At 41.2% G+C, this 21,760-nt stretch overlaps 1 protein-coding gene across 1 annotated transcript in view; it reads right to left on the bottom strand.

The window, feature by feature from the left end:
* Nucleotides 1-21,760, bottom strand: part of LOC128928723 (uncharacterized) — a 59,836-nt gene that overhangs the window by 32,736 nt on the left and 5,340 nt on the right. The gene's annotated exons all lie outside the window — the stretch shown is intronic.

Genomic DNA, 21,760 nt, shown 5'->3' with positions numbered 1-21,760 from the left:
CATTATGAAAATTTCATGGCTGGGCGTGGTGAGTCAAGCCTATAATCCTAGCACTTTGGGAGGCCAAGGCAGGCAGATCACCTGAGCTCAGGAGTTCAAGACCAGCCTGAGCAACATGGTGAAATCCTGTCTCTACTAAAATACAAAAACTTAGCTGGGCGTGGTGGTATGTACCTGTAGTCCCAGCTACTCGGGAGGCTGAGGCAGGAGAATTGCTTGAACCCAGGAGGTAGAGGTTGCGGTGAATCAAGATCACACCACTCTACTCCAGCCTGGGACTCAGATAAACAAAGCTCTAATGAAATTGAAGAACTCTGAACAGCAGTCGGAAAGAGATTCCTGAACTAAAGGGTTTTCCTGGCAACTCTACAATTTTCTCCTGCTGTCAATCGATGTTTTGTGGAAGATACGGAACATATGAAGGCTCACCCATCTAATTACTCTTTGTAAAAGAATGCTTTACCTTTTTAAGCTACTTTCCATATTATGCTGAAAGGTTTTTCCTCTGTAGGTTTTCAAACAGACTCTAAACATTCACCTCCAGTTCTTGCTTCCCATATGTCCTGATAAATCACTGGCCACTTCTACTGAAGCAGTTTCCCTCTGGGGATTTGGATGCCCTGACTTGAATAATTATCTTTTACTGACTGAACTTGCTACCTCCTCAAGCCTTTCTTTCTTGTTATCCTCATGTTTTAAGAATCTATGTCTGTGAACTGTGGATAGAGTCATCCTGTTCTGCCCCAACCTACAGCCATTCTGTCTGCTGTCTGAAGGGCAATTGAGAATGTCTCGGAGCCTGTGTCTGGATAGGCAGAGTCCCGCCCAATGTAGCCATGGAAGCCTCATTTCTTTTTTCTACTGTCACCTCAACCTCCTGGGCTCGAGCAATCAATCCTCCCACCTCAACCTCCAGAGTAGCTGGACTCCAGACACAACAGCATGTCTGGCTAATGCTTTTTTTTTTTTTTTTTTTGAGATGGAGTCTCATTGTGTGGCCCAGGCTGGAGTGCAGTGGTGCAATCTGGGTTCACTGCAACCTCTGCCTCCTGGATCCAAGCGATTCTCTTGTCTCAGCCTCCTGAGTAGCTTGGATTGATTACAGGTGCCTGCCACCAAGCCCAGCTAATTTTTGTAGTTTTAGTAGAGACAGGGTTTCACTATGTTGGCCAGGTTGGTCTTGAACGTCTCATGATCTACCTGCCTTGGCCTCCCAAAGTGTTGGATTACAGGCTTGAGCCACCATACCCTGACAATTCTTTTTTTTTTTTTTTTTTTTTTGAGAGAGGGTCTCACTCACTTTGTTGCTTAAGATGGTCTTGAACTCCTGGCATCAAGCAATCCTCCCACCTCAGCCTCCCAAAATGCTGGAATTAGAGATATGAGCCTCTTCACCCGGCCAAAGTTCTATTCAGCAGGCTTATTCTAGATCAGTAAGTGTCTGTTTTGACTACCGTTCTTTTGCTGTGGTTCACTTTTCCAAGAGCAAGTAGATAAAGAACTCAGCAATAAAAGCTAAATGTTATTGAACACTTGCTACATGCTAAGGCATTGTTCTAAATGCTTTGCTTTTAATTTTTCATTTAATCCACCTTATATTCCCATAGTGTAGGTACTATTATTATTCCTATTTGCCATATGGAGAAACTAGCTTGAAATGTCAGCATATAAGCAAATCGGATGGTGGTGGTATAACCGAAAGGCAGGTCAGTTGCTCACTGCATACAGAGTGTGATTAACCAGCGCCTGGCCTCGTATCAAGAATGAGTAAATTTATTCCGAATCTAGTTTGCGGAAAAGAGCAGAAAGCGGCCTGCCCTTAAATGCACCACTTTCCTTTGGGAGCAGAAAGTGGGCACTTTTACAAGGTAAGGGGGGAAGTGAGCGAAGAAGAGGGTCCCCTTGCTAGCTTGGTGCCTTATCTACTGAGCTGGTCCTGAGTTGGCGCCTTCCTGGGCAGAAGTAAGTTGTGAAAGAGGCCAAGGGGATGTGACTTCCAACAAGCCCTCTGGAGGAAACCCTCAAGAGGTGAGCATTCCATAGAAACTTGCTTTCCTCTGCAAATTGACTGTGAGCTCTCCAGAAGGACAGATCCCTCTTAGAGCATGTACATCCACTTGCCCTGTAGAAAATGTCTGATGAGGAGGAGGTGAAAGGCGGTATTTGCATTTTCAAAAAGGCTAAGTAGGAAGCCAGGAAAGGAGAAAGAAGAAAAGAAGAGAAAATAATTAAAAACTAATAATTAAACTATCTCTTAGAAACATGGGAGTATTCCATTGCAGTGGTGATAAGGAGAGAAAAATATTGTATTCTGTTTTGCATTTCTTTAGATTCATTATTTATATTTGTTTTTTGAATAGCAGCAATTTTCTGAAAGTTTAGTTATTAAAAATATATTGACTGAAATATGCAGATTTGTTGACCAAAATATACCATTTAATCTCAGACATTCTGTGCCTTACAGATCCAATAAACTTCTTCATCCTTATGAGTTCATTTTAGGAGAAACGTTCATAGAGGTTGGTGGTACTCGCAGCATCCACTACAAAAATGAAGATATCAATAACTACATGAAACAGTCGATTATCTCACTGCTCTTAGACATGCATATATTATGCATCTGACATTCTATTCATATTTCTGTAAGATCTCCATGATCCCTGCATTTGTTGTCTGATCCTCTCAAGTTATGAGATTCTGTAAAGATGGAAAAGTTGTCAGCATTAGGAAATGTCCATTGCTGAAGAAAACCCTAATAAACTCGTCCTGGGTGAAAGAACAGTATCCGTCTTCCCCGATCCCATCCGCATCTCTGATCTCTTCCTTGGTCAGACTGTAGCTGATCATCAGGTATATACAGGAGCAGATCAGTTGCAGTATGACTTGTATACCTTTCGAGATTACATAAGTTCAGTAAAAAAGATATGAGAGAAGCTCTGGAATTAAGCAAAGCTATTGACAGTGAAGATCCAGGCAAGATCCAATATGCCGCACAATAGACAGACGCTGACAGTTACTGACAGACAGAGAAGAGAGTCAGCAAAGGCGATCAGTGCGCACAACACTTTCATTTGAATATCTGAGTGTAACAGACTCTCCCTATGGCTCCTTATAATTTGCATATGCAAACGTATACCAACAGATATTTCATGTGTACCTGAAACTGCACTAACATTTCTTATCACGGGGAAGCAGTATCCCTCGCTGATCCTTGGCCACACAGTTGTTTTTGTCCATGCTGTTTTGCTTTGGAAAAGGATTCCTTCATTCTCTAGGCTCACTTTACTCTTGTCCATGCTTTAACATTCAGTTCGGTGGTGACTCTCTCAGAGAAGCCATCTACGTCTCTATCCGGGTCCGGTCTGCCCTTTCGTGTCACTACACATTTAATAGCAAACCGTAATTAGATACTTCATCATGTAATTGGCTATTTAATACTGCTTCCCTCGAAAACCTCTAATTTTTATAGCATCAAGGACCGTGGTTGCCTTGCTTACTGTTCGCCCAGCACTTAGCATGGGTGCACAGCAGGCGCCGTATCCCCAGCACTCAGCATGGGTGCACAGCAGGCGCCGTATCCCCAGCACTCAGCATGGGTGCACAGCAGGCGCCGTATCCCCAGCACTCAGCATGGGTGCACAGCAGGCGCCGTATCCCCAGCACTCAGCATGGGTGCACAGCAGGCGCCGTATCCCCAGCACTTAGCATGGGTGCACAGCAGGCGCCGTATCCCCAGCACTTAGCATGGGTGCACAGCAGGCGCCGTATCCCCAGCACTTAGCATGGGTGCACAGCAGGCGCCGTATCCCCAGCACTTAGCATGGGTGCACAGCAGGCGCCGTATCCCCAGCACTTAGCATGGGTGCACAGCAGGCGCCGTATCCCCAGCACTTAGCATGGGTGCACAGCAGGCGCCGTATCCCCAGCACTTAGCATGAGAGCACAGCAGGTGCCATATTCCCAGCGTCTGTTTAATTATGCAGCAAGTGAGCCCCAGAGGCAGTGTAAACATGTTAGTCTGAGATGTGTTAGAGTAGCGATTGGAAACTAGCAACGTGGCAGTCACTGAAGGCTTGTAACTAACACCCATTCTCAATTTTTTTCCGCCTTGTCTACCTCCACTACATTGGTTGAAAAAGTAAATACTTATTTTTCCAGGTGCTGACAGATGAGACAGAAATAGGTGCCTGCCAGGGGGCTTCTGGGACTGCCTTGCTTTCTTGATGAATGAGACAAGCGTCACTCTTCCATTTTATATGGGCTGCTTGAATACGGCTGTGATGCTTGGAACTACAGCAACAATTCTGTGGTCCTGAGGAAAAGCCTGAGCCAAACCTAGAAACCCCAGGCCTAATATTTAAAAACAAACAAACAAAAACACGAACTGATACCAGTGGCTGCTCACCTCCAGCCATCTTGCTATGTAAAAATCAAATAAAACACTATCATAAGCTACTTGAGTTGTCTGTTACTTTCAGTCAAAGCATTTGTAACAGACATAAACAATGTGTGTTGGATTAAGAGCTCTCGACATTGAATCTCCATTTCTTCATTTGTGAAATTAAGAAAGAATCGAATACTGCTTACACCCAACAGTACTAAAATGAATTCACAGGCAATTCACAGTTTAGAATCTGGTGGCTTGTGGAGGAAAGATTAAAGCACACGGTTATACAGAAGACATTTTAATTTATATGCTGGTCTAACCAAAAGTGAGTCTATCATTTCCTCTCACTCCATCAACATTACTATGAATAGTATTATTGCAATAGCAAGTAAAACTTTCTAATGATGTGATACAAAGTGTAACATATACTTCTTCAAAACAGTAGGAAGCCACTAGCTGTTCCTTCATCCCTGACATTAATTATGTAACTAACTGACATCCCAATACTTGAATTCTGATTTTTTTTATTTCCTCATGTCAGTTCATTTTTTGAATAAAAAGGCAAATAATAGTGTTTCTCTATTCTATGAATAGGTATAATTAACTCCAGAAATATCTGTCATTTAGCAGTACACAGAATTTCTCACAGTTATTCTGGGTGTCACTGTTGAAATACACATTGGCACTGCACTCTAAGAGCTATTAATAAGGCAGGCTTGGGTGTTGCTTCTCCACTGAAAGTTTATTTCCCACCTTTGAGTGGCTGCTATATGTTCAGCAAAACTCAACCACTGTGATCACTGAGATTTGGTTACTTACAGAAATCAAGAATGAGCTGGATCTTTCATATGCACACACACCCACGGTCCGCCTTTTGTTATATCTTTGTTCAAATATTATAATATATTGTGTGCTAACTGCATTTAAATTTCTAACACAATATATGGGAAATGTACCTACAAAGAGCAAATGAACAAATCTTGGTTCTGTTCCTGTGGTCTGTAGTTCTTATTGTCAGCAAATTTTATTCAGGTCGTTATTAACCTACTCAGTGATGAAAACATTGTGTATGATCACGGGTTTTAGCTGTGCGATCCAGCCCTAACTCTTTATTGTTTTTTTCTATAGCATGAAGCTGATAAAATTGAGTTATTGAATTTATGCTACAAGAAACTTTGCAAATATCCACCTAGTTTCATTTCTAATCAAGTCACAAATATTGTCCTTTCCCCCTTCATTCCAGCACATAATCATAAGTGGCTAACAAACATCAAGGGGGAGAAGTTGACCAACTAAAACTTCAAAATATTGCCAAGCAGCAGTAAGACCAGACCAGAAAAAAAAAAGAAATATGGATATTTGCATTGACAATTGCATTAAGAAGCCTTGGATAAGTACCCCAGAAAACCTCTTTAGTGAGACGATATTCCACCTCTCTTCCAGTTTCAGGTTGAACATCTAAGACCCGCAGACCTGAAAAATTACAAGGCTGTCAAATCACTATTACCTTTAAGACTAACTGCCTTCTATTTCTAGACAGTGAAAACAAATGAAATAAAATAAAACTATAGTTCTTGAAGATGAGTGGAGCTGAGATGTGCAGCATACAAATCCTCAAGAAAACTCAGATGCTAAAGAATTTCTTTGTGCCTTAGTAGAACTTACGTTTAAACATTTATTTCATATTTAAGGAGGAAGATATTCCAGAGGGATGGATTTCAGGAAGTTGGAGGATCGCAATGCCTTTCTTTTTTGCTACCAATTTCTTCCACACAAATCCTAAAGGAGAATCGCTGATAAGGAAATCCAAGTCTAGAGCAGGATGCTGAGTATCTGCCAAGCAGCAGCACCAACAAATTCACTGATTTCACGACTGAAATCTGTCATCTTGCAGTCTCTGAACTGGTGATGATCATGAAAAGCATGAGCCATGCAGGCAAGATAAGGACTGAGGTTCTGACTTAGAGATCCTGGGAGTTGGTTGTGTTTGTCAAATCTTACTTTATTACTTCCTGTCACAAGGTACCACAGCACAAGAGTTAATTACTGGATTCAAAAGCTAAAGTTGTGTCCATTTCACAAATCTTTCTAAAATGCATTACCGCTAGGAGTGCACAAATGTCACCTTTCCTTCACATCCTTGCCAACACTTGATATCTTTCGTCTTTTTGGTAATGGAAATAAGTATGTGAGGGGATGAATATATTAGTTATCCTGATTTAGTTACCCTACAATGTATACATGTATCATAACATTGTACTGGAATTCATAAATGTATACTATTATCAGTCAATGAAAAATCTGTTAAAAGTTGAAAAGTTCAGATCCTGAGCAATGTGAAATCACTCAGTAGTATTTCTTTCTTCTAGGGAAGTAACACCTCATATTGATCCTGAAGTCTCAATGCCAAGAGCAGGCAGCAACGTCCTTACGTGAAACTCAGCAGAGCATAACACTGTATAAAAGTTTGGAGTTCCATTTAGAGGGAGGAAAGCATCAAGATACTTAATAAGTGTGCAATGCACCTACATTGCCATAGTAAGAACAAAAATCACTGCTAAGGCCCCTGGAGGTTGGTGCAAGATTTTTAATACAATATTTCAAATTTAATTCAAATTGACAAATATTTAATGAGCTCTAACAAGCTGCCAGTCCTCTGCTGGGGATGCAGAAACAGCCAGTCAGCAACTGTTTGCAGAAGGTACACAATCAGAGTGGCAGACACAAATCCAGATAGTGCTCTGAATAAAACATAAAGAGAACAAAGAAGAAAGTGTGCATAATGATTTACAAAGAGCTTTTTGGATTTAGACTATGTGGCTCAGAAAACATGCAATCTTACATAATTAAAATATCTAATTCCATAATTCTTGTTTATAAATTATAATACGATGAAATGCATTATCTTCTTCCTTTCTCTAAGTGATCTTTGAAGTCTTCTAAGTGACAATAAGCTGTAATCAACGTAAAATATGACAGGAGTAGCTTCTTTTTAATGGAATTATAGAACTAAAATGCCTACTCCATTTATAGAAGAAATCCGATGAAACCGTCACCAAACAATCTGCCTCTAGGTAGAATAAAAAAGACCACAGAATGCAATTTGTAAGCCTTTTTAGCACAGTCCTCTTCAATTTCTGTGACTTCCTTACTGCACACTCATTGCTAAACAACGATGCAACTTTAAAATGTGGAAGCGGCAAATTAAAACGGCTGCCTATAAATGAATTAAATGCAAAATTGCAAAAATGTAACAGATCCAGTCGACTACTTTTTATAAAGTACAAATCTCTAAAGTGAGTGAAAAGGGCAGGTAGCTATTCAATGGTTTCCTGGAAATGCACATGGAAAACTGACAAATGATTTTAGGCCCTCAGTAAATAAGCCTGTCTTTACCTCAAAATTCTGGAACTCACAATTTCATTTCTACCTTTGCACAGGGTCAGGTTAATTTCAGCATTTGCAAAACAAGAAAACAAAATCCGAGTTGGACATTGGGTCCCTCGCCAGGTTTAGGGTATGTTTTCTCATCTCCTTCCCAGCCAAATGTCTTGAGAGAAGTTCATTTTGTCTTCAATCTTTTTATCCCATTTCATGTGCCAGAAATTGCTCTCTCTCTATTCAATAGAATTCCACTTCTCTTTCTAAGGAACAGAACCCTGATTTTGTTGGGACTGGAAATACATCAAGTCCTTAAAAATTACATCATCCAGATCTCCTTGGAATAAGATCAGCTAAATGTCACAGTTCAGGCCAGGGAGACATGGAGACTGCTGCTGGGTGAGGGATATAGGAAATTACCTCAAAGGGATGTAGACTCAGTTGCGATGTGTCTGTTTGGCCCCTTCTTTTCCTACTACTATCTCTTGCTTAAATGATGTGATGATTGCCACTGGAACTACCTCCTTCTAGGTCTCTCAGACCTCGGCTCAAACATCACCCCCACAGGGAGATCTTCCCTGACTCCATTAAATTGTGATACATGATAGAAGCTTCAAATCAGCCATTCTGAAGTACTTACACCACAAAGATTGGCAGGTGCTATAAACTGTGGGCTCTTCCCCAGAGAGCTACTTGTTAATCTCTTACCAAAACACCCCTGTCTCCCATGCAAGATCAGATGATCTGCTCAGTGGGTTTAAATTTTCTTGTTCAATATCTTAGTGCTCAAAAATGAATTAAATATGCATAAGGGAAGATATTATACCTGACATGCTCTATTCCTACCACTCAGAAATGTTAGCAAGTAAAATAAGCGCTTTATAACATTCAGGGAAAGGAGGTTGGGAGAGGAAAAAAAGAGATTCTATAAAGCTGAAAACTGAAAAGCAGGATAAGTAGGTAACAAATTCTTGAAAAACAGATTTTGAAGTGCATATCACAAGTATAAAGTACTTACGACTGCAAAGAATTAAAATCTAGAATATAGAAATAAGTTTTGCTAATCAGTGTGAAAAGGAAAGCAACCCCCAAGGAAAACTGGACAGAGGAGTGTTACAGAAAAGGAAATCCAAGTCTAACATGAATATGAAGAGCACTTCCAACCCATAGCTGTTAAACAAATGCTCCTGAATATCCACTATGGAGTTTCACACTGGTATCCATACCATAATTCTCATAAGAAGATAAACATCACAGAATTATTTGGGCACCAGGAAGTTGGAGACAATCTGTAAGTCCATGTGGTGGGTGACTCCTGTAGAGACCAGTCTTCAGAAGCAATGGTTGTACCACAGCAAGATGGGTGGGTATAAAAAACCCAATGTGAAATATGGACTCATATGCATAGATAATTTTATAAATCAGTAACATTTATGCAAATTGTAAACACATTGCACAAAAATCAACAATATACATTCCTAAGATAACACCTACACCTACACACAGACACACACACACACACCGAAGACATGCATTGCCTATGGGGAAACAGAAATGAAGAATGGAAATAAGATGAATAAATGAATGAATCAACCAATCAATCAAGGGGTGAGCGTTGTTGGGGGCTGACTAATTGTAATAACGTGACATCGACTGAGTTGTGTGATTAACTGAGCTTTTGCATCCTTATATTGCATGACAGAAGGAAATTTGCAGATGGAATTAAGATTGGGGAACTTAAAATGGATTACTCAGCATTATCTTGATGAACTCATTATAGTCACGGGAACCCTTAAAAGTGGAAGAGGAAGGCAAAAGAGTCACAGGAGGCCAGAGGAAGAGGCAAAAGAGACCTGAAGCTTGAGAGGGACTGTAACCACTGTCTTCGGTTGATGAGAAGGAGAAAGGAACTATAAGACAAGGAGTAAGGACGTCTTCTATTAATAGAAGCTGGGGTGGCCCTCAGTGAACAGCCAACAGGGAAACAGGAGCCTCAGTGCACAAGCACAAGGAAGAACGTGAATGGGAAGGAAACTGATTCTCCCCTACAGCAGCCAGGAAGAAACACAGCCCTGCAGACACCTTGATTTGAGCCTGGTGAAATCCGCAGTGAATTTCCAACGTATCTTTTAAAAATGTGAGGTAACAAATTTGCACTGTTTTAAGGCACTATGTGGTCATTTGTTCTGGCAAGAATTGAAAGCTAATGCAGATTGAAGCAGAAAATAACGTTTTCCCTGGATCACGGAGCTCGTGAATTTTTCCGGAGACTCATGAATTGATAAGCTTGAATTTTTAAAGAGACCAGCAGGGGTTGCAGCAGGCACCCTCATCAATCAGATACAACTTGATTGGCAGGCCAGGAGCATTAAAAACAGTGCGTTGCCTTCAGCCTCATCTTAGTGCATTGCAGGTGTGTCTGTCTGCCTCATAGATGTACCTGGGCACAGGTGTACTTCTGATTAACCATTATATTAAAAGAAGCCACTCGACATCCCAGTGGAGGGAGACTTATTTCTCCTGTGAGTACAGGCTGCATGACACTCCCTCCCTGGAAACCATCCAGCTGTCAGCCAAACGTGGCAAGCACACTTAAGGCGAGGAGCTCTGGCGTACAATGTGTGGTCAGAAGAACTGAGGCCGGAGGAAAGGCTGCGGTGGACTTCAGGAAATAAAGACGTGTTTGGAGGTAACGTCAGTAGTCTCGTCACCTAATACCCAGTTCTCTCCTGTTGGTGGAAATGTGTCCTATTTTCTTCTGGGAGGCCACCCTGACTTGAGTCAGCCCTTGTGGCCTGGTTGGAGCCCAGTTGCTCTAGGAATGGACACTGGACCAGAATATTCTATTCTCTGTGTTACAGGAATCTCTCCAGGGATAAGCTTCTATTTCAACTTTAGCCAGCGAGAGGCATTCTTGGTTTCTGAACTTCAACCTCAGTATTTAGGACAGCAGCTAGCACATAGTAGGTATACATAAATATCGATAAATAAATGAACCACAGTAATTTATGCTGTTATTTAATTGAAAGCAAATCAGATTTTCCAAATACATGTATTTATTTGTCAGTGGTTTAATTAACGTTTCCAAGAGTTGTAAACGTTAATTAAACCACTGACAATAAATTGTCATGGTTTTGTATAATTTGATAATAATTTGACAGCGGTTTAATATAATTCACATATAATTTGTCAATGGTTTAAAATAATATGATTTTGGCAATAATTTGTCAGTGGTTTAATTAATGTTTCCGACTCTGGTCTGCAGAGGTCTGCTTTGCTCTTTCGGCATCTTTCCCTTGGTAGAGTCTATGTCCCACCAGGGGAGGGACCACATATCTACTGTTTCCTGTTATGTCCCCAGGGCCTAGTAGAATGCCTGGCACACTCTAGGCACTCAGGAAATATTCGTTGAGTGAGTGAGTGAGTGAGTGAATGGGTAAATGAATGGCACTCTTATTCTCAGCCTTAATACTGTTGTTCTTCCTGGATTTTTGTTTTAAGCTCTCTGGATTTTTAGCTTGGCTTCTGGCTCTTTGAGAATCTGGAGCCCACTGAGATACAACCTTTTCAGTCTAATTCAATAAGAAACAAGCACCAACAGCGGACTCACACTCTCTGGCCTCTAGGAAAGCCCTGGCCAGCTCATGAGGTCCATTGATGCATAATTTAGTCCAAAGAACTGAATATTTAATATGCATTATATGCTAAGCTGAGCCCAGGCACATGTTAATTTACCTGTCACCAACCACTAAAAAAAGTCCCTTGTTTTAGAATTTATAGAGAATATCCCAGCATGACCATTTTACTGCCATTTCTTGAAATTTATACTAATGCAGTATATAGAAAATAACATGCCACCAATGTCCCTACCACAGAGATTAAGATTTCTCCATGTTGGTGAGCATTTATTAAACATGACACTGCAGCATGGTTCACAGAAGAGGAAAAGATACATTGGACTCTGTCAAATAAAAATGCTTGCTCTATATAAGGGCCCGTTAAGAAGATGAGAAGACAGGCCAGGCGCTGTGGCTCATGCCTGTAATCCCAGCACTTTGGGAAGCCGAGACACGCAGATCATGAGGTCAGGAGATCAAGACCATCCTGGCTAACACAGTGAAACCTTGTAGCTACTAAAAATACAAAAAATTAGCCAGGTGTGGTGGTGCGAGCTGGTAGTCCCAGCTACTCGGGTGGCTGAGGTAGGAGAATCACTTGAACCTGAGAGGCGGAAGTTGCAGTGAGCCGAGATTACACTACTGCCCTGTAGCCTGGTGACAGATTGAGACTCCATCTCAAAAAAACAAAAAAAAAACAATAACAAAAAAAAAAAAAACTGTGCCTGTTGAAACACACAGCATGAATTAATTTTCCCTGCAGATTAACATTTCCTTATATGAATATAGGAATATGTGTGTATCCACTCACCTGCTGTTGGGCATTTGAGATTAACTGCCTTGTGATGGGTGCCTCTATGAGCACAGCACAGCATGAGAATTCAGATGCTGAAAATAAAAAGACCTGGGTTCAAATTTAGCTTCCTCACGTTTATTCCTTTGTAGAAAACACTGAGCCTCAGTTATCTCATCTGGAAAATAGGGATCACAATCATTAATACTTCTGAAAACTGCTGTGAGGAACTGAATAGGATGGATGAGTGAAAAACAGCCGTTTTCACACCTCTGTCATACGCGCAGAGTTGAAAATTCTAGGGGTGTAGAACTTCCAACCACATTTTACTCATGTCCTATGAATACCATTAGACTTTCACCAGGTTGCATTTATCAAACCAACCCTGACTCCTCCCTTCAAGCCTCCTCCTTCAGGAAGGTTCCTGTGGGTCCCCCTGGGCTGCACTGACCCCTTCCTTTTTTGAGGTCACACCCTGTCTGCATCACTTCCTCAAAACCTTAAACAGAAGACTGCATGGCCACACAATCCCCAGCTCAGTGGTTTCTAGCTCTCACTGTCCTGCGAGGTCTGAGGCTCCTTCTGTGACAGGAGGAAGGGCTGTTACTAGAAATCAGGAGTGAATTTTCACAGGATCTCATATTTTCCACATGCCAAGCTCAGTTTCATTCCAATTAACACTGCCCTACCCCTAGTATGACACCCACTCCAAACCACTTATTTTCCCCCATGGGTAAAAGCTTCTCGAGGTATTGTCAGATTTAGATACCAAGATTTAATGTATCTAAATATATCTCACTGAAAAATAAATTCAGTTTTGGCTAAAGCTATTGTTACTTCTCAAATTCAGACTGAACTAGCAATGTAAAACAAAAGCAGAACATTCACAAGAAAAGATACAAACATGGTTCTCAGACATAAACACGAGTTCAAGGTACTCATAATTAGATTACCATAAAAACAGCACTGAGATATGCATATTGGGATAATCCTTCTGCGAGGAAATTTGGCAATACTTTCGGGCCAACATTCATTCCTTTGGAAATCCACCCTGAAAATACACCTCCAAAAGCGTATTTTTTAAAAGGTGCAGTTTATTCACTGCAGCATTTCTTCTAATTGCAAAATACTGGAAACAATAAAAAGTGTCCATCAGAGAAGAGTGGTTGTCTAGATTACGGTACACCTACACATGAGGTCTGACACAGCTATTCAAGAAAATACTGAAGAATGCTCTGAATTAAATTCAAATAATTTCCAGGATATACTGTTCGACGTACAAAGAGAGAAAAAATACTGTGGTATCCTTCACGTAAGACAGAACGAGATTGAGAAAATGCACAGCTATTTGTTTATTGTTGCAAAAGAAGTACAGGAACAATGAAACAGAAACCGAAGAGAATGAAGGTGATATGGAAAGCAGCGGGAAGAAGAGGAAACAGTGGGGTCAGGACGGGGAGGAAGGCACACCTCCCTGAGGAGAGTTTTCATATCATTTTAACTCAGAACCACAGCTATGTTTCTACACACTAAAAATGAATAAATGGTATTTAAAACCAGGTTGCGGGGGAAAGCAAGATGGAGTATAAACAGTAACTAGCAGCCTAACCGTATTACAAATGAGCAACATCACCACACGAAAGGAGCGAGAAGGAAAAGAGTGAGCCTAAGTAACTTCAGAAACTACATTTCAGCTCAGTCTAGTAAAGCAAAATACAGTTAGCAATTGTGAAACAACAGACACTAGGATTAAGCCAATAAGTAAATATATAAGGAACATCAGAGCCAGTTTTCTCACTGTCAGAGGAAGAAATTACAAATAAGGGAAGGGAGAAACCTGGAACGAACCTTGGTGCTGTATCCAAATCAGGGGTGCCAATGCAAACCATGTTTTTAATAGGTAGATGATTGATAGACAGATAGATAGAAAGAGAGAGAGAGAGAGATACATGCATACATACATACATACGTAGATTGTAGAAAGATAGATGTGCATGTGTGTACAATAATTAGCATAACATGTATATTTCCTAGCTTTCTGTACTGAGGGGGCTTAAGAACAATGATATCCCAGTGGCAATAAGCATAATGTGAGACATAAGTGCAAAAGGACATTCACCAAAACTCCCCAAGAATATTCTCAGCAGGCGCGGTGGCTCACGCCTGGAATCCCAACACTCTGAGAGGCCAAGGCAGGCAGATCACCTGAGGTCAGGAGTTCAAGACCAGACTGGCCAACACGGTGAAACCTCATCTCTACTAAAAATACCAAAATTAACTGGGCTTGCTGGTTCATGCCTGTAATCTCAGCTACTCGGGAGGCTGAGGAGGAGAACGGCTGGGAGGTAGGGGTTGCAGTGAGCTTAGATAGTGCCACTGCAGTCTAGCCTGGGCAACAGAGTAAGGCCCTGTCTCAAAAAAATAAAGAAAATATTCTCTATTATGCAGCATAAAAACATTCTCTATTCGAAGCAGACATACTGATGACCAGATTTGGGACTAAAACATTCAAACTGTATCTTCTAAGTAAATATTTAAATTATCCATGAGTTTCACATACAGAAAAGGAAATTAAGGAAATGCCAATCTTAAATATGTTTCCTTTAATTATCCATGGGTTTATTAACTTAAACATATACCTCCCAAATATTGATTTACACAAGAAATTTCAGGTGGCATCCTCCCTCCTCATGATTACAGCAAATTCCTCTGGGAGTTCTGGGAGGTTTATACTCCTGTCCCCACCATGCCACAAGCAAAATGCAAGACAAATTTTGTCTGAAAGCTTTTATGGAAAGTCATAAACATCAGCTGGCAGGTCCTCGTTTTTGTCCTAGAACCAGCTTGCCACAAAATGTGATATCAGAATTTAGGAACATTTTATGAAGCCACGGGGCTGTGTATGGATAAATGCTGTATGCACTGACAAGCCATCATTCCTCCTTTTAATCTCCGAAGCCAGTATACTAACATCAGTCTTCTTCCCATCAGTAGGTGACACAACTGTTGTCTATGTTCTGAATGAGAAGTGAAGCTGTATTTGGCTCGATATTTTCTGAGATCGCTTTCACCACCCTGCTGCATGAGGCATAACCTTGGCTGGGAGCATGAGAAAGCCTTTGGGGGGTATAGAGCTATAAAAGTCCTCTTGGCATTGCCCTCATTATGAGCCATAGGAAGAATTAAGTTCAGAGATTCCAAAAGAAAGCGAGAGCCCATAATATGCACCAGACAGAAAGAAGCTCCCAGAGAGGATATCCTGCCCTGGCAATGCCAAGAAAGCTGGCTCCAAGAAAGCCCCAGAGAGCTTCCAGGAAAATATCATGGCCTTCTGCTATGCAGGACACAGGGAATCCTGCCAGAAACACCATGACACAAAGGGCTTGAGTGCACAAAACCGCTGTGTGCAAATCTTTACCTGGAACACACGAATTGTCCTGGAAAGGTGTCATAGTCAGGATGGGCAAAACCTCTCCCTCCAAGTACGCAGGCAGTGCCGTGTGAATGCTGCTACAATGTTCAGTCTTCAAATGGACCCCTTTCATTAAAATTCCACATGTCCCTGCAGAGCTAACTACCCATTGTGTGGCCACTGGTTACCAACCTGAGAGTGAGGACCTGGGGTGTTTCTGGAGTTGAGAGCATTTATCTTACTCATGAAGGACAGCTTAGGACAATCCAGCTCATTTTTAATGGCCTTCCTAGTGGTAAGGTTGTGAATGAGTGTATGCCCTCCAAATTAGTTTTCTATGCTGCTGCATAGGAACAAAACTACTACAAATGTACTGGCATAAAACAACGCAATTTATTATTGTACAGGGCTGGAGGTCAAAAGCCTTCACACCAAGATGTCAGCAGGGCTGTATCACTCTGGCAACCCTTGGAGAGAATCCACTCCCTTGCCTTTCTCAGCGTCTAGGGCCACCTGTGCTTCCTGGCTCATGGTCTCCTTCCATCTCCAAAACTAGCACACATCACGTCAGCCTCTGCACCAGTAATTCCATCTCCTTCTTTGAGGCTGACTGCACAGCCTCTTTTCACTTCTAAGTACCATTCCAAGATAATCTCCCTGTCTCAAGAGCTTCAATTTAATCATAATGCAAGTCCCTAATACTAGGTCCGCAAACGTGTCCACAGGTTCCAGTTTAGAACATGGATGTTTTGTGGGGACTACAAAACATCTGCCTGCCATAGGCCTCAAGTGCCTTATACATCCACCCTTAAATCTTACTTATTTTATTGGTTCAGCAAACCCTCTTTTTAAACCTCTAGTACAAATAAAAACTTAAGCCTAATGTCTACATTAATTTTCCAAGAAATGGTGTAAATCTTCCAACAGAGAGTATTCCATAATCATATGAAAAAATGCTCATCGTCACTGGTCATCAGAGAGATGCAAATCAAAACCACATTGAGATACCATCTCACGCCAGTTAGAATGGCGATCATTAAAAAATCTGGAGACAACAGATGCTGGAGAGGATGTGGAGAAAAAGGAACACTTTTACACTGTTGGTGGGAGTGTAAATTAGTCCAACCATTGTGGAAGACGGTATGGCGATTCCTCAAGGCCTTAGAAATAGAAATCCCATTTGACCCAGCAATCCCATTACTGGGTATATATCCAAAGGACTATAAATCGTTCTACTACAAGGACACATGCACACGAATGTTCATTGCAGCACTGTTTACAATAGCAAAGACCTGGAATCAACCCAAATGCCCATCGATGATAGACTGGATTGGGAAAATGTGGCACATATACACCATGGAATATTATGCAGCAATCAGAAATGATGAGTTCGTGTCATTTATAGGGACATAGATGAATCTGGAGAACATCATTCTCAGCAAACTGACACAAGAACAGAAAATGAAACACCGCATATTCTCACTCATAGGCGGGTGATGAAAAATGAGAACACATGGACACAGAGAGGGGAGTACTAAACACTGGGGTCTATAGGGGGAAAAGGGGAGGGCCAGTGGGAGGGGGAGGTGGGGAGGGATTGCCAGGGGAGAAATACCAAATGTGGGTGAAGGGGAGAAAGCAAACAAAACACACTGCCCTGTGTGTACCTATGCAACTGTATTGCATGCTCTGCACATGTACCCCAAAACCTAAAATGCAATTAAAAAAAAAAAGAATATCAAAAAAAAAAAAAACAAGCAACAACAACAATAAATGGAAGAAACAGTCCCGCTCTCAAAGAACTGTAAAGGCACCGTGAATTTAAGTAGCAGGTCCCACATCACCGAGCAAGTGGCAGAGCTGGGATTTGCATCCAGCAGGTAGCTCTGGGGTTCACACTTCAACCGCTATTCTCTGCTACCTCCAACATTTTAGAAACAGTTACTCCCTTTTGGCCAAGTAGCTGCTGGAATCCTAACCTCCACCTGCCACTTTCTTTTCACCCCCACAACAGCCATTTATGGATTTTAGTTTAGTCAGGGTCTTTGTCATTGCTTCTGACCTCTGATGAGAAAACTCTGTGAAATAAATTCAATGAAGAGACACTCAATACACACACACACACACGCAAAATCATCCCATTAACCTTAAGTATCCATGCTATGAGCTCCCCAGACACGGGATCAATTTTCAACAAGATTTACTGGGGTTATTGATGGCTAAAAAACCTAGTCCTTCATTCCCAATATGTAGCAGAGTCCTTGCTGTACCAGGCCAGGACGAAACACTAAAAATGTGAAAATGAAGAGGACATAGCCCCTGGCCACAAAAAGCCCTTGGGCTGGTGGAGACAACTGATTCAATCAGAAATTTAGTAAACACCTTGGGAGAAGCCACCAATGACAGAAGAGCAGACCAAGAGCAGGGATCAGCCAGGGAGTAAGAACCTCTCTGAGAAGACACAGCCTGAGCAGTCATGCAGGACAGCAGTCCATTCGGTGTGGGTGGCAAGGTGCTTATCCTTTTAAGTTTTTGTTTTGACATAACTATAGATTTGCAGGAAGTTGAAAAAATAATAAGATGTCTGTGTGCCTTTACTGAGGCCCCCATGATGTTACATCTTACAAAGCTATAGAATAGTATCAACGGCAGGAAACTGGGATTGATACAGTGTCTGTACACAGTGCTATGCCATTTTATCACGTGTAGATTCTGTTCCCCAGCTCCACAAATTTGTCATTTTAAAAATTGTATATACATGGAATCATGTATGGCATTTTGGGAGTGGCTTTTTTTCCACTCAGCATGATGCCCTTGAGATATATTTGAGTTGCCGTGTCTGTCCATAGTCCATTTCTTTTCATTGCTGAGTAGTATCACATGAGATTTAGCCATTGGCCTATTGAAGGACTTGCTTTTAGATTTTGGCTGTGATAAATAAAGCTGCTATGAACATTCATGGTAGTTTTTTTTTTTTTTTGGTGTAGATATAAATTATCTCTGTGACAAATATCCAGGGGTTCAACTGCTGGTTTGCGTGGTGAGCACATTAAAATTTTTGTGAAATCATCAAACTATTTTCCAGAGTGGCCATAGCATTTTACATTTCCACCAACAAGGTGCAAGAGATCCAGTTTTCCAACATTCTCACCAAGCATTTGGTATTTTATTTTTTCATTATTATAATAGATGTTTTATTTTTCATCTCATATTGGTCTTAATTTGGATTGTACTAATGGCGTGCGATGTTGAACATAGTTTTATATACTTATTTTTCATCCATATTGTTCAATAAAATGTCTTTTCTTATACTCTGCCCATTTTCTACTTACACTGGCTTTTTACCATCAACTTTCAGACATGTGGTTTGCTAATATTTTATCCCAGTGTATTGGTTATTTTTCCTTTTTTTTTGGTGAGACAGAGTCTCACTCTGTCCCCAGGCTGGAGTGGAGTGGCGCGATCTCGGCTCATCGCAACCTCCGCCTCCTGGGTTAAAGCAATTCTCCTACCTCCCTCCTCCTCAGCTGGGACTATAGGTGTGCACCACCATGCCCAGATAATTTCTCTATTTTTGTAGAGATGGAGTTTCACCATGTTGGGCAGGATGGTCTTGATCTCTTGACCTCGTGACCTACCAGCCTCGGCCTCCCAAAGGGCTGAGATTACAGGCATGAGCCACCGTGCCCAGCCTGTTTTTTCATCTTCTTAATGGTTCCTTACATAGAGCAAACATTTTTATATTTGATGGAGTCCAATGTATTTCTTCTTCTTCTGTGAATCCTGCTTCAATGTCATGTTTAATAAATGTTCACCAAGTCTTAGGTCCCAAAGATTTTCTGCATTTCCTTTTAAAATTATATTGCTTTATACAATGATACATTCTGAGTTAATTTTTGTACACAGTGTGACATTTAGGTCAGCATTCTTCTTTGTTTGTTTGTTTTTGCTGCCTTTGAATGTCCAGTGGCTCAATACATTGAAAAATCCTACTTGATTTTTTTAATTAGGACACAATATACCTCTGGTGAATAGCTCTCTCCCTGACAGTTTTCTGTGAGGATGCCACTGCTGCCCTGCTCTATTAAGTGAGATTTTCCCAGGTCTTAAGTTGCTAACACTGCATCTCAACAAATAAAATGGGTTATTGCCAGCTTTTTAAAAAAAATAATAAATGGGATATAAAAATACCTTTTCCACTCTCTGCAGACATTTTACCATTCCGCTAGTATTTGCGTTTCTATAAAGGAAAATGACATTTTTTTTCTCCTGCACTGATAACACACAGTCAATAAAAGTCTTCTCTTTTTATTGGTATAATTGCTGCCCTCTCTTCCTTTCAGTCCACAAGGTAGAGTGAGTATATGGACATGCACATAAGTTGGTCTTCAGTATTAAGACAAAGCCTCCCTGAATTCAGAAACTTAATTTTCTTTCTGATTTTGAATATACATCTCTCCAACACTGAGCACTCTTGCCCTCTTCATGCCTCCCACCACTGGCTGACACAGGAAAATTTCCTCAGGATGGATGAATTAATGATGAAACGCTGGCAATTGTTATGTGGGCACTGACTACCACATCTTCATGTCTGGCTGCGTTGGATAGTTGTTCTTATAACAACATTATCTCCAAACACAGTTCACCAAGCTGAGAACTTTCTTGGTCTTCATGAAGCCCAATGGCACCTCTTCCCTGCAAGGTTCACACATCGTTTTATCCAGGCTCTCTTTTCCTAGCTGGATGGCATTGTCCATCCTAACATTACTGACACCAAAGTGACAATGTGGTTGTCTAGAATAAAGCCTTCAAGACTCCATTCTGACTGGTCCACCGACATCTCCAAGCAACCCTTATGGGTACAATGAATCATCTGCACAGGAGCTCTAGTTCCTCAACACACAGTTCCAGGCAGTTCTTCATACCTTTCTGGTATCTCTGAAAAACAGAAATTTTTCCATGGTGCCACGATTGTCCCACTTTCTTTGCACAATGCAGAGCAGAATCTGCATTTTAGCTCAGCTCAAAAGAAGACTGTGTCTCTTATGATGTGGACTCAGGAAGACTATGTCTTTTATCTTGTGATGTGGACTTTTGGCTTCCTATTGAAAAATAAGCTTGCTTGTTTGCCCTAAAAAGCTTAAAATTGACATGCATCTCAGATATACAACTTTTATTTTTCAAAAGAGAAAAAAAAGCCCAAGAACATAGCTAGCATTTATTATCTGCAGCCATTTAATATAAATAACAACTCTATATTCTGAACTTTAGTTTCTCATAAAATCCTGGTTTCTTTCAGAGAAAAAGTGATTTCTTCCCTGATGTTTTGACAGGTAACAGGTAGATAGGTTCATAGTGACAAAACTCTTTGTGTACTCTGACTTCGTGTTTTGTCATTAAATATGACAGGAAAGGAAGGAAGGAAAACCATGAAGAAAGTATTATGAGTGTGTTCCTTGGAAGCTGAGTTAGGCCAACCTGCAGCTTACAAATCAGGTAGAGAGATTCCAACTATATTTCATTAGAAATATCATATTTTTCTGTGATCAGCCAGGAAATAAGTCTCCGTGGTTGGTTAGCCTCGTCGAAGGCCAGCATGTTATACAGGAGCAACATTTGCATGAATCACGATTTGCATGTGTTAGAACGTATTTGAGTGGCTTTCTCCCTCCTCTTCTCTATCACAGTTTCCTTTTTGTGAGCATCCGGGACTCCAGGCCCACACATTTCTGCTTTAAACTCTTACGCTCCCTCCCCATTCTTGAGTAAATCTGTCCAGCAATCCAGTCTCTGTCCACTGAGGCCTCTTACCCCTGGGGCCACAGAGCTGGGATCCATTAAAGTCTGAGCAGACTAAGGCTCTGGGCAAAGTCCATCCCAGCTTGGTCACAAAAATTAATTCCAAGATCCCCATCGATCCACAGGGAATCGAGGGAACATGCTCTGAAAAGGAAACGTTTTATAAATTGTTTTTCTTTTCTTTATTTCTGGCGCCCAGGCTGGAGTGCTGTGGCATGATCTCAGCTCACTGCAGCCTCAAACTTCAGGACTCCAGCCATCTTCCCACCTCAGCCTCTCAAGTAGCTGGGGCAACAGGCATGTGCCACCACACCCAACTAAGGAAACTTTTTGTTAATGAAGGAAGCTGAAAGACCAAGAACACAGAAGTT

Source organism: Callithrix jacchus, chromosome 9 (genome assembly GCF_049354715.1).
Source record: "Callithrix jacchus isolate 240 chromosome 9, calJac240_pri, whole genome shotgun sequence".
NCBI lineage: Eukaryota > Metazoa > Chordata > Mammalia > Primates > Cebidae > Callithrix > Callithrix jacchus.
Note: the sequence above shows the minus strand (reverse complement) of the source record. Positions and strands in the feature narration are given on the sequence as shown.